We start from the raw sequence: 13,834 nt of genomic DNA on the forward strand, positions 1-13,834 counted from the left end.
TTTTTTGAAGCAAACAAAATACTTTATTGTTAGATATTATAGTACAATACGTGTAGCCCGTGACACATTAAAACAGACCATTTATAGTTATATCCTAAATAAATAGCCCTCTTATTCCACATAACCAATCTTGATATGAACCAACCCTTTAATATCTCTGCATCTTTTCCCCTGCCTCCTTCTTTCATTCACTATCTTATCTTTCTTGCATTTTCTTTCGTTTCAAGAGAAATCACTTTTCCTTTTTTCTCCCTCCCTCTCTCCGCTCATTTCTTCTTTTCTCTCTTTTTTCTCTCTCTCTCCCTCTCTGTTTTTCTCCGTTTTTCTCGTCCACAATTTAACATCTGTTCTTTCCACGAACCAATCATTAAGCGAATTGGTCTCGCGCGTAACAGAGTAGAAGGTTGTTTGCCATGATTGGGACGAGTTTTTATTAGAAAAAATATTTCTCGTTCGGTGTCTTTTTTCTTCACATGCATATACGCATGCTACATACATACACGCGCGAATACACACACACACACACACACACACACACAGAGTCCCATTTTCGCATATGACTTCTATTATTTTTCGGGATCGCTTCTCAGTTTCTTGCTATACGTTTCCAAATACGGTTCCATATCTCTGACATACAAAATGCATGAGGAAGAGGGAGAGAGAGTAAAAGAAAGAGAGACCAGGAGAAAGTGGGAGAGAGAGAGAGAGCTACGTCGTTGATGCATTTTACATTGCTTTCTCAAAATTCTTTCTTATTCCTCGTCGCTCTTTTTCTTCCTCTCTTTCTTTTTTCCTCTCTCTCTCTCTCTCTCTCTCTCACGTACTCTCAATACGAGTCAAAGCACGCGTGAGCGCTGCTCCTGTTATCCGACCGCTATTGCAAGCTTTGTCCTTATGCTTGCGCGACGGAAAGCCGAGAATCGCGAAATGCTTTGGCCGACATTCTTGACAATTTCGAGGTCGAATAATTCAGAAATCATCAACTCGCGCGAGCTGATAAAATCCGACTATTAAACTCTTACTCTTATTAACTATATATTGAGCTCTTACTCTTATTGAGTTCCCTTGTCAAACCCTTTTTCCAATAGAAGTTTAATTACTGCTCCTCTTGAAGCGAGGTGTATCCGATAGAAATAAATTTAAAATCCGACAGTCTGTACCGTAAAATTACATCGGCTTTGCCGATCGCGATCGATCGTTCGCGATTCTCGGAGGGTCTTACTCTCACGACTGAAAAAAGTGGCACAACCTACATATATAGACACATATATATGTACGTATGTGTGTATGTATGTGACTCGCGTATCGTTATTACGTCATCTTTTTTTTGTATTCTGGATGTTACCGTTTTTTTATGCTGGTACGTGTACGTACGTATAATCGCTACAAATATAAGTCACAGGCCAACATTTCGTATTACAACACAGCACAATCATTGTCGTATCATTACGTTTTTCTCTTTTTTTTTCCTCGTTTTCCTCGCGACCGATAGGTTTTCACATCGTTAATATTACAGTATCAAGTTTAAATCATATAATCGTAGTAATATATATAATATATATAATATATATAATATTAAAATTGACAAGATATATTCTATTGACTAGGCACACTTAGTTCATAACAAGAAAAAAATTGTCTCTCCCTCTCGCTCGCACTCACTCATATCCGAATCGCCTTCACTCTACCTCTGTCACATTCTTATCGCTTCAATTTGAGTAACTTCGCAACATTTCAGCTTCGCTTTTCTCGTATCTTTTACCATAGGTAATAACAGATACGGGGCTCGAAAACTGAAGAAGGTAAATCAGAACAAGGACTTCGATCTCTGAAACTTTTATTTTCTTTACAAATCTTAATTATAATTGGCTTCGATTAGGTTTCCACTACACTGCAACAACTTCATTATCAACATGACGGACGCGATTTTCGAGCCCCGATGATGGGCACTGTTAAAGTACCTTCCGCAGACTCGTGGCCTCTTTTCAATACTTAACAAACCATGTCGTTATAAAACTTTCTTCGCTCTGGTTGCTCTCTCTCTCCCTTTCTTTCTCTTTCGTTCTCTCTCTCTCTCTCTCTCTCTCTCTCTCTCTCTCTCTCTCCCTTTCTCTCTATTTTTTCGTTCTCTCGATCGCACGCTACCACTTGCAATCACGCAACGCACTCACACACATATACACATATATCAGTAGTAAATATTATCGTCCCTTATCGTATTATGGAAAAATAGAAACTTCTGACAATAAAAACCAAACAAACGTGAATCGGCGACCGAGGGGGGGCTTTGCAACGAGGGGTTGCGGACGTTACGCCGATCCGCTGCGTCACTGTTACGAAAAATTCTCAACCCTTCTCGACGTATCGTATCCGCGTTATCGGAAATCCGTTTCCTCCCTTTCGCTCGAAACCGTACGCGTATCGTAATGCGCGAGATCGTTCCATCAACAACGTTACTGTCGTATGTACGGACGAAGTCTAACCGTACACTTGAGAGTTCCGCTCGAGAGCGATGTAATCCCGAATGATATTCAGTGGATACATATCTATATGTTCACTGAGGAAGGATATCATCTTTCGATAGCTGCTTCCGATAATAAAAATCCTCGCAGTCGGCATAGAATTAAGAGTAACTTTCAACGAAGATTTATCTCACGTGGCAAAGTTCTTCGACGGATGCGGCATCGAAAGACGACTTCCTCGCGACGATTCTTCTCTCCGAGGGAAACAGAGAGGGATTTCTCGTCTCTCACGTGTACGCCGAACGTCGTCCGTGACGAAAATACAATTGAGGGCGGTTCGATCTTCTCGCGATTGAGGAAGAATTGAGCCAATTCCAAATGCGCACGTACACATGTATACGTATATCGCTCCGACTACTATCTCCTCGTTACGCCGCAAGAACTGCACACGTACAAACGACCAAGTTAATAAAATAATTATTTCAACTGGAAAACCCTTTATACAGATTTACAGCCGTTTTTCGTCGATTCATTACACAGAACGAGACACACATATATCGTCGCTCCTCGATTTAAAAACCGGTCTAATCATCACGGATATCGTTCGCAAGTTCGTTCCCCCTTCGCGACGCGATCAAACAGGAAGTTCACCGAAGGAGCACCGACGTTATCGCCGCTGTACTGCTTTATCGGTGCAATTACGACGATGAGTATTGACGATCTTCCACCAACAAGAGCAACAGTCTTCTCACTTTTTACATTACTTTAATTCCTTGTTATATCCTTCACGTTCGGCCTTTTTATCGACATGCATGATTGCGATATAAGAAATTATAGAAAATTAAGTACCACTCTCCGAGTATAAAAATTTTTAGTTACAGATTTTTTTCGATTAGTGATAGATAAATTAGACTATCTTTTGCCGTAATAATCGATTTAAGTGAACTAATACTGTTTTCATTACTTACTGCACAAAATATCATTTATGATATGTAGAGTATCTCTTGTAATTTATAACTGTGTAAGCTTTTAAATTCGCTCAATAAACTCAAACCAAAATATTATCTTCATTCATTCATCTGTAACAGTCATCGATCCTGTCGCTGGAAAATTTTGCCGTTTTACAACCCCATCGTCACAAGCATCCCGATATACCTATTCCTTGTCCTCGTTTTTCTCGCGCAAATTATTCGAGGATTATATCGACCACGCGCGCACACCCCGCGCCCCCCGCGGCGCTTGTTTAACCGTTTACAGTCATCACCAATTATTATTATTCACTTCTCCGTCATTTTCCTCCTCCTCTGTTCGTCTGCTTTCTCGCTCTCATTCTCTCGGTTCCTCACACGTCATTCCTTCACAACATCGTCCTCGCAACACGCAAATTTGATTTCTTGAAGTAGCCGCGATCAGCTTACTTTCTACTTCGCTTTTTGATAATATATGTATATATACATATTACAAGTGTACGTATAGATACTCGTGTACGCGTGTTCGTGATTAATATATGTATATACGTACGCAATAATTATGAAGATACCATTCACACGGATTTTCGCGGATTTCCACGAGGTTCGTACATGTACAAGTATCGCGTGTGTCTGTACGTGTGATTGTGTGACTGCATGAGTGGATATTTGTACGTGTCTCGTGTGCAGGACACTGGCGATTCTCAGCCACTCGATCGGCGTATGGAATGTGCGAATGGCCGATCGCCGGTGGCGGATAAAACCGGTGTCCCTTTTTCTTTCATTGTTCAACACTTGGAAGGAGCGGTGAAGAATCTTTGTATGTACGTCTTATTCCACATAGCATGCGTGTATGTATGTGTGTGTGTGTGTGTGTGTTTCGCATACGTGTGTACGCCACATTGCGTTGGTGTGCATTTCCTTTGGCCGATCATTAACGCTAAGACCTAACAACGTCGGATAATAACGCGATATAAAAGAATTGTCTGCGCCGTTCGAGACTGAACTTCGAGTTTGCCGTTTTGTCCGTCGATTAATAATTTCTAATCGTTATTTTTTTCCTTCTGGTGCGCCTGCTCGAAAGAAGAGTACCGCGCCTCGGGCCCGACGTCATTTTTCCCTTCAACCCCCGATTTTGTTGCCTCGCGCAATTTCGAGCCAGTGCGCCTCCTCCGCGAATTGCGTACGTGCGTCTTGTGCGAAATTAGTCGTAACAAGTGCCATGGATCCGTGGAGAACGCGTCGATGTATGTGTGCACCATCTCCCTCCTCTATACACAAAAATACAGACTTTGTGAATCCGCGATGCAGAGAGACCTGTCTACTTTTGATTTGATAAGCATCACCTCGATCACGTCGAAAGCCTCGGGAATTGTTAATCGTCATACAGCTGACGATCTGCTGCTCGACAGAAACCGGCAGCGATATTTTAGTTTTATTGTAGCAGTATAATATATTGTAATAGTTCGATATAGTCAGTACCAGTTCACTGCGTGAGTCGTTCGACCAGACTGGCCTCGTTTGACGCGGCAAGTCCATGGGAAAATCTGAAAGGGCTCAACAGTTCATACAGATCGTACGAATGCGGTAATGCACATTTCGTATTGGACACGAGGGGATTTCAGTTAGTATAAAAATAAATTCTAATAGATTGCGCTTTAGTCTCTTAATGAAAGAATTTCTTCTTGTCATACCACACGAAATATTCCGAATAATGCATCTGGACATTGCAATCAAATGTTTCCGCAGCCGATATTCGTTTCTCACGGTCGGGATTACTCTTTCTCTTTCTCTCTCTTTCCTCTCTTTTCGATCGAACTGCAGTCGTCGGGAACCAGGCGCGGCGTACGAGCGTGAAATATCGGCCTAATAAATTTGATCTGATACAGTTTTGTGCATATATAGTTAAACTGTTAAGTACATTCGCACTCTTGCGCGCAGAGCTGAGTGAACGAAAAAAAATCAATATACCAAAACTCGTTTTTTAGCTGCAAAAGCTATTTTGAACACAATGCAATTTTGAGTTAGTTTACTTAAGTTAATAAACAAAGAGAATAATATTACAAACATGTAATTGTTGTAATGTTTTAATGAAACTCTTTTGAGCGTTTTGAATGAATCTCGCAATTGAAAAAGCGCTATTAGTCTCACTTCGCATAGTAAACAATATTTTTCTTTTAATCTTGTGAGACAGAAATAGTCCGCTATTTTCTATAAAAGTGTGTCATATAATGTAAAAATATAGCTCGTTCTTCTCGCGTCTTCGACAATGAGACTCAGCTCTGCCCGCGAGCGGAATATCGCGTCGTGAGAGCGATATTGATGCTTTCTGAAACACGAGCTGAAGTCGCACGTAAATAGGAATTGATACCAATGTAATTTCAGTGGGTGCAATTTTAAATATCGTGGAAAAAATATGCTTCGCTCAAATCGCCGTTTTCATTCTTATAAACAGGCATTGCTTAAGACTGCGAGAGTCGAACTTGATGAAACTACGTCAGTTTCAATTCGTTCGTGTGTATACGAGTAATAACGTGTTCCTATGGACCAGCGGTAAGAATAAAAGACCGATCGTTGAGAATAAGAAAGATAGACCGAATCGTTTTCGCGAAAACGAGCGACGCAATGTATTGTAGTCATCATGAATTGCAACGCAAACCTCACTGCTTTCATCTTCTTCCGTTTTCTGTCATTTCAACACTTTTCCATTTTTCTTTTTTTTTTTAAAGTTTTGTCGCGTTTTCTCCTCGTCATTCATGTTCTACCACAAGCATGAAACATCGCTTGGTCGATTAGCTTACGAGTCAACGTATAAATATAATTAGAAAAATATAATTGGTAGAAGAATATAGAGATAGAGTTAGAATCAATCGTTATTACGCTTCTTTTTTCATCTTTTCTTTTTTTATCGATTAAATTCCTCGATAATATCCCCATTCCTCTTCCCGCGCTCTTTCCCTCCCTCGTCCATCGTGCAGCATTCACTCGGGAGTTTTACTTTCTGCGAGTATGACTTTCGACGAACATGTCCCTTTGAGAGGAAAATCTTGCTCTCTTCGCAAAACTAAAACTCTCAGCTACACACGTGGCCCTATGAAATGTCAAATTCTCGCGACGAAAAACACACCTATTTAATAAATGTACAGATTCATCTCGTTCTGTTGTCCGATTGCTCCTTCTCGTTCGCGCGTAGCATCCCTCATGCGTCTATTCATCTCGTGCACATCATTGTCAAGCAGCACAATCTCTCTACTCTCTCTCTCTTTTCCTCTTTTTTTCTTTTCATTTTTTTTCCTTTTTCTTTTTTTAAGAAAGTCGAATCGTACGTTTTTTGTCGCGCGTCTACGTCAGAAATCACGCGAGGATATACGAAGAAATCGTTCAGTCTTAAAAGGATGGGTGAAAGTACGGGGGTGGTAGTGCGACTCCTAAAAAGTGTGACCTCCCTCGCGGCGGTTCTCTCAAATTCTCCTCGATTTCCTGCAGACGCGTTTTTCTATCTCTCGTCTGTCTCGCCCCGAAGCGACGTCTTTTTGTACCGGCATTGACTTTTGCAAATATATCACCGTGCAGCATAATTATACATGTATATATACTCGCCGGATGTTTTTCGATATTCACGTTAGAAAGTAACGTATTTTTGCGCAGTGGAAGTTTCGCAAAGTAAATTTTATTGCGAGGAGAATTTCACGATTTTTTTTCTCATCTGCTTTGTTCAGATGATACGCGAAGGCTCAATCGATCGTTTTCAAACGCTGATCATCGCAGAACGGCAGAGACGCGAAAGAGGGATACTAATATCGCGGGGAGAATATGAATATGTGATGCATGAAAATGTGCACGTGAAACGTTCCTTAGACAACTTCCCTCTCAAATGTAGTAGTTACACTAACGGCGATTTCTTTATACAGCGGTTACAATGTATGATCGTGTTGAATGTTGTGCGCGCGTAGCATATCGATACGTATACGCTTCTGTCGCGTTTATATGTGCTGCTTACGTTAATCCCCTCCCCCTCTATTCTCGTGTGCGTTAAATGCATGTGCGTTGTCGCGAGTCCTCGTATTTAAATCATAACGGAGAGAAATGTCGGACTCTCCCTCTTTCTCCCTCCTCTTCCTTCTTAATTCTTCCCTGCGTAATCAGTAGATTTCGTTCTGCTTTTAATCACCCTCCGTCTATCGGCCTCACCCCATGGAAACCTCCCTATTCCCTTCTGTTTGCTTAACACTAGAACGTCCGGCTATTTCTCGATCGAATACTGCTTTTCCAGAACTCGCCATACGCAACCGAATCGAAAACTAAGATAGGCAGTGAATAATGTATGAGGAGAAGCAACTACTTTCCGACTTGACGAGTGCCTGCGTTCACAGGTATCTATATACACGTTACGTATGACGTTTCTTTGAAAATTTGCCGTATGCAGAGATAAAAAAGATCGAGAATAAAAGTGACATTTATGAAGTTTTAATTATCCACAATTTGCTTTCATGTTATCTCTTACACTTTTTGAAAAGTATCAGGATTATTAGTGTTATCGATTCATGATTATGTGAACAATCGCAGTCGTGGATAAACCAGTTATCCACTTCCGAATGTTCTAGTGTTAACGACCTTTGATCTTTTGAATCGCGAGATCCGCGGCTCGATGACCACCACCGTGAGGATTGTATCGCGGGAATGCCGTTACGCAAAACAGAAATGCTTGGTGCGATGCGACACGGCGACGCGCGATGTATGCAGTAGAAAAATAAATTTTCTCAAACGTTTAATAATGATGATATCACAAGGTGTTTCCTAACACGCATCATCACTGCGGGGTTAATTTCGTCGTTTTTTAGCTACGTGATACATTATTTTCCTAATAGTGTATACTTTCCTTCGTTACGTTTTCATATTTTTTAATTTATGCCGTATTTAATAAAATATTTATCTTTTGCTAAATATCTATATGCTTCGTACTGAATAAAACAAGAAAGACAAACGGCGTTCGCGCATCGACCATTTTCCAAATTTATCCCCGAGATATCTGGCGCACGCTAAGAAACACTCTGTGTGTATCGGTATATCGATCAACGTCCAACGAGACAAAAATACGAGACCCTTTTCTCTCCGTTGGCCCTTCGGCGATCACCTTTGGCGAGGGACTCACGACCGAACGAGAGGGTGCGGAGAACGTGTATACTCGCGATACTCCGCCACAAATACTACGGGGATTATTTTCTCGTATTCGCGCGAAGGGGTATAATAATAGGTGCGTCGAAATAATCGCTACGCTACGACTCACTATTGCTAATCTACACGCGTGACTGCGGTCGACCCTGAGAGGTGGACCCCGCTTATAATACTTATCGACAAGAAGAGAAAAACCGAGTGACTACCTTAAGTACTTTATTTAAAAAGATCTCTACAACAGTCCGAGCACTTCCGCGCGGAACACTCGGCTACGTGACTTACTACGAGCGCTTTACTACGACTGGCCTAAATCCTACGAGGGTATACGCGTGATCGTAACATCGCCGGAGGAAAATAGTTATCGATTCGTTCGCGTTATTACGAGATAACAGACCGCATTCTTGGCACGCCTTTTAGCGCTAAACGCACTCGGCTCTGTTCGATTATCTTTGTGTATGTATGAATGTAATCTTAGTCTACGGACGATCTTGAGATTGCAAGCATTTTCCTTCGCCAAATCGGAGAGTCAATTTTCTACATAACTTGTTAATTTTTTTATATTAAATATTTTGTTAATTGAATTCTTGTAATTCAAATTTTGTCAAGGAGAAGCATCGTTTAATCTTACTGGCTTATTACGGAGAAACTTATTCGCGAATGCTACTTCCCGTTTCTCGCAGCAGTTTCTCTCTTGTGATAGTTGATTAATATCGTGATTTTTTATATATATGTGTAGTAGACAAATGTAATTTGGAACTAGACTGTCGCATTTAGCGCTAAAACACGATGAAAATACAGGACAGTGTATTTTTCTCGAGAGACGTATGAATCTCGATTATAAGTTGCGTTTAGTTCCTTCACGAATCTTGAACCGGTTAATTCTACACCCCCAAACTAGTGCAAAATACTGTTAGATTGTACCAGCGGAGATACACACCGTAATAAATAAAAATTATAACATTATTTGCTTCTTTTAATATCGAATACTCCCGGACGATCTTCCTTCGCTTCCGTAAAACAGAGTTACGTCCAGACGTACTAGAGCACTATTTGATTAATTTACCATATGTAAATGTTTATTGTGCGTGGCAAGATTAAAACGGGGAACACGCGACGGATTGATCAAACAATCTTTGAAATAACTATCAATAAAACGGTGATCACAACGATAACCTGATTAATCGGCACACGTGCCTTCACGTTTAATCCCATAACTCGCGAATTTTCACGGTAAAAAAATATTTTGCGTGCAGAAAAATATTCTAATCAGAGAATGGTCAACGAATTTTAAAAGAGCCAGCTTGCGCTGTGCGTTAATAATTATCACTTAATAAGCTCAATAACTATTTCAGTAACATATATTACATTTCCCGTTTTGCTCGTGACAGCCTGCGACTGTCAACACATTGCTTCGTATCGGTCTAGATAATGCACTCTTTTATTGAACAGTGCAGTTATCGGCGTATCGATAAGATATATCAAACGTTGTCTTCGGTTCATATTCGTACTCTATTATTATACGGAGCAACTTGTAACAGCGATGATAGCTCGCGACGGATGACGTTCCGCCGTCTGCCTAAAATGTTCGAATATTACGACGGATTGAAAAACAGTCTCTTAAAAGTGATTCGATGTCGACAAACAATATGATACTGTACAGGTAATCGCGTGGCAAGTGGGCGCGTAAGAAGAGTAAGAAGCATTTCCAAGCCAATTATGCATGGAAAATCTCTAGTTTCTGCCGCAGCTTTGTCACCATGTTATTACGAATGCGAATAAAATTCTCAATTCGTCGCGGTTTCATATCAGGATTTACGAAAGCTTTGCACACAAAGGATTTACATCGCGAGGGATTTAATTGCGCTATCTCTCACGTATGCAGTTCGTTACAAAGCAAAACTCGTTTAATGCATCTTTAAACGAATTTGCGCTGGCATTGTACGTATATATTCGTCCAGTAATTGCGTGAGGTAAGTACGTGTAAAATTGTGGAAATTACTTCGTCAGTATCTGAATAAACTATTCGATATACAGTGCAGTTCAATATTATACATTAATTGCGATATTACGGATTTCGGGGATTTGCGGAAATTGAGGGCAACATATGCACGTTATCTCGGAACGTTCGATATAAACACGTAAAATATACTTCGCGTCGATTGCCGGTATCGATCTATTGACATTACGATAAAGCAAAGCGATGCGGCATATCTAATACAATGAATAACGCAATTCTGGTAAAATAAACCACGATCGCGTAAAATTAAAAGTAAAAAAATTAATCGAGAGAAACAGTTTTAAAAAACTGAATTATATGACATAAATTCTTTTCTGTTATAATATAAATAGCTAAATTATAATATAAATTATATCACACCAAGTAATCCCTGTATACCTGTCTACGCGAATCTCAATTAGCGAGAAAGTCTTAAAAATGTTAATATATCAGAAACACTAAAGACGACGCATTAACTTTGCTGATCAGTCATTAATACAACCATTAAAATTAAAGCGCATTACATTTTTCAACGTCTCTATATACACGTACAATGCAATATACACATACAATATGGTCTTTGAAATTATTAGAATCATAAAAAGGATTAAACAACATTTTCCCGGGAATAAAAAAATATGTATCTTTGCTGAATATTCTAGTTATGATTACAGCATATTATGCAGAATGACGGAAAACTCGAGATCAATTTGTTTTTCTCTAAGATCATTTAATTGCATAGCCACGTCTGTTATCGTTTTAAATCCCCAACACTGATTCCGATATTCGATGATTTTTCAATTATTAATGATAACCCGGTTTACGTACCTCGCAATGATGATAGGATTATAACGGATTATTATTACAGTGTAAAATACTAACATAACAGAGCTCTCTCTCTCTCTTCTCTCTCTCTCTCTCTCTCGCGATGTACAACACAATACTCTGCGGATTATCCTTTGATTTTTCACCAGTTGTACAATCATTACGGTTAATTGCCGATACGCATTCTCCATTTCTGTGCCGCGGGATATAAAATTTAATACTTGGATCTCGAGCGTAATGATTTCACCGGAATTTTACCGGAAACGCGATACCTTCCGACGTTTGTCTGAAATCTGATCGAACAGAATGTCGCGTAATACAGACCATTTAAGAGAACCGCGAGTCGCTTTAGTCGAGCGAGCTAATCGGATAAGTTTGGGGCGTATAGAACGGACGGGGGTAACATTAACGCGATTAAAAAAGGGGGATGATTGATATTGTTACAGTATTGGTGTTCAGTTACAGTTTATCGTTTTCGCTATTATGTTTTCGCACGTGCTACGCAGGGGGTTAATAGTTTAGCAAGCGACTATACATTACTCGCGCTATTTAACACCGCGAGATGCTTAAATACGGTAAACGGCATTACTTGCATAGCGATAACTGGGAATAGCACAACGCACACTAACACAGCTGTCTTGTGCAATACACGATACAGTAACGTCGTACATACACATGGCCCATACTTACACGAAGCATTCGCCGATAAGAGTACCTAAGGGCCGGTTAATGATTTCTACGATATACGCGATCAAGCGATTGATTGCTCAATCGCGTGGACGATCGAGGTGCATCGCGTTCGATCAGGTTTGAAGGACGACATTGAGATACCTAACGATGTGGTGGCGTGTATATGGCGTGTTGCAGTTATATTAATAATAATATGGTGACTGACGTATTAATGATGTCATAGCAATATGTAATAGTGCGACTGTACCGATCATCGTAATTGTACAAACAGTATAGTCGTACGATAACCGTTCGCATCAGAAGACTAGAAAACTTTGTTCTCTTTTTTCGCGGCTATTAATAACGTTTCTTTACAGAGAGTTCTCTCTCATTTACGTTTTATCACTCTTAAATTTGTCATTCTCCTCTGATCTGATGATTGGTTTTATTGTTTGCGTCAATATGTAATTCAATTGTTGCTATGTCTCTAAGAATTATTCTTCGCTCTCTTTTATGTGAAATTAAAAATATTTTTTTGAATAATATCTACATTTCACGCAAATTTTTCGTGCCTGATCATCAACAACACAGTACATTTATTTAATTAAACATTTCAAATATTTTTCGCGAAAAATCGGCGGTAAATACAGTAACCAAAAGCACAATCAAATGTTTACAAAGTTATCGCTAACAATGCGTTCGGAAACCGTGCAACTTCTCTTTTCATCCCTCCCCGCATATCTGCAATGTATGCAACAACATGAACGTTTTACGCGTGAAAATTCCCCCCGCAACATGAGCAAAACGCAGCTAATCAATAATTAAAAATTACGTACAAACACTTTATAACACATTTGATAAATTGTCAATATCATATAGTCCGATAATTAGTCGTAATTTTCTATTTTATATATATATGTATATATACCTATACGTATATTTACGTTATATGCGCATATATCGTTAAACGTTAATCGATACATTGGCTAATGTATATAAATATGATAAACGCTACACCATGACAAAATAATACTCTCAAAATCTTGCTTTTCTTTTTTTCATTCCTTCTTTCTTTCTCTCGCTGCGCGTCCCTCTTAAGTCTTTTCGGTCATCTGTTTTAACGATTTAATTCGGTCCTAGCAGATAAGTCCTCGACAAGAACTCGATTCGTTTGAGCGAGCGAGACATCCTCTATCGATTTGCTAGAGAACCATTTTCACGCGATCGATTTCAATGAACATTGAATAAATGCGTACAACACTGGAGATTAATAGAATCACGCTATTGTATCGCGCGGAAATGGTTCTCAAGTCCATCGATATCGATATCGTAGGCCGGATCCAGATCATCTAGTCGAGCAATGAGGAAACTCAAGAAAGTTCTTTTTATTTTTATTTAAGATAGCAACTAACCTAACAAAAAAATAAATATACTTAACGCAATGGATATCAATGCGATATGAAGAATATAGCATATCTTGAATTGTTTGAAAATTTGATAAAGTTGATTTTGATGCAAGACTTATCGCAAGTTTTTCAAGATATTTAATATCACAAATTAAGAAACAATATGATAGAAACCACATTCTTTAAATAGTTTTTATTTATTGAAGTAGAGCGACGTACTTATGAAATTTTACAACGCGAGAGAGCATGGGCAAATATGTTGAAATTGACGTGGTGGAATATGTTGTATAAAATCGATAGTTGAAATTGGTTTGCAATTTGAAGAAAATGTAA

The 13,834-nt window shown here is 39.4% G+C and overlaps 1 protein-coding gene across 4 annotated transcripts in view; it reads right to left on the reverse strand.

The window, feature by feature from the left end:
- Positions 1 to 13,834, reverse strand: part of LOC105277165 (brain tumor protein) — a 95,352-nt gene continuing 81,518 nt past the window's right edge. For all 4 annotated transcript variants that reach the window (XM_011335347.3, XM_011335346.3, XM_011335345.3 and 1 more), the window contains one exon: positions 1 to 13,834. This exon is cut by the window's right edge and continues 16,890 nt beyond it. The gene's annotated coding sequence lies outside the window, so the exon portion shown is untranslated.

The sequence above is a fragment of the Ooceraea biroi genome, chromosome 3, assembly GCF_003672135.1.
Source record: "Ooceraea biroi isolate clonal line C1 chromosome 3, Obir_v5.4, whole genome shotgun sequence".
Lineage (NCBI taxonomy): Eukaryota > Metazoa > Arthropoda > Insecta > Hymenoptera > Formicidae > Ooceraea > Ooceraea biroi.